This window comes from Penaeus monodon, chromosome 27 (genome assembly GCF_015228065.2).
Source record: "Penaeus monodon isolate SGIC_2016 chromosome 27, NSTDA_Pmon_1, whole genome shotgun sequence".
In the NCBI taxonomy this organism is placed as follows: domain Eukaryota; kingdom Metazoa; phylum Arthropoda; class Malacostraca; order Decapoda; family Penaeidae; genus Penaeus; species Penaeus monodon.
The window spans coordinates 17,518,682-17,519,206 of NC_051412.1; positions in this window are offsets into that span (position 1 = coordinate 17,518,682).

The window sequence follows — 525 nt, forward strand, 5'->3', positions numbered from 1 at the left end:
CCATGAATTCTCTCGTATCATTCATGATATGAAGTTTTGTTTCCTATTTTGGTTACTTATTTATTTCTTGTTTAACAAGTTTAATGAAGATCTTCAATATATTAGTTCAGGTTTTTTTATACATTTCACACGCTAATTAGTGGAAGATGAAATGTACCAGAGAAAAGAGAAATTGCGATTCCCATGCAGTTTAGATAACTTGAAGGCTTCAACAGATTGAATAAATTATCTACATAACTACCGCTCAGCCAATCGTGTTAAAGAATAAAAGCTTTTCGTGAGCTATTCTTTCCTATTATATCTAAGGAGAAGCAGCCTCATATATTACAAAAATCTATAAAACAAAACTATAAAATTCGTAATCATTATATAATACAATGAGTTTACACGAACGCCAAGAGCAAGAGAGAACACACACATGATTAACAAGAGAAAAAAAATAAACAGTACAAATCAGAACAAAAAGAATAACGAACAATCATAAGGAAACCTCCTACATCATAATTATGAAAGCGAACAGTGTGC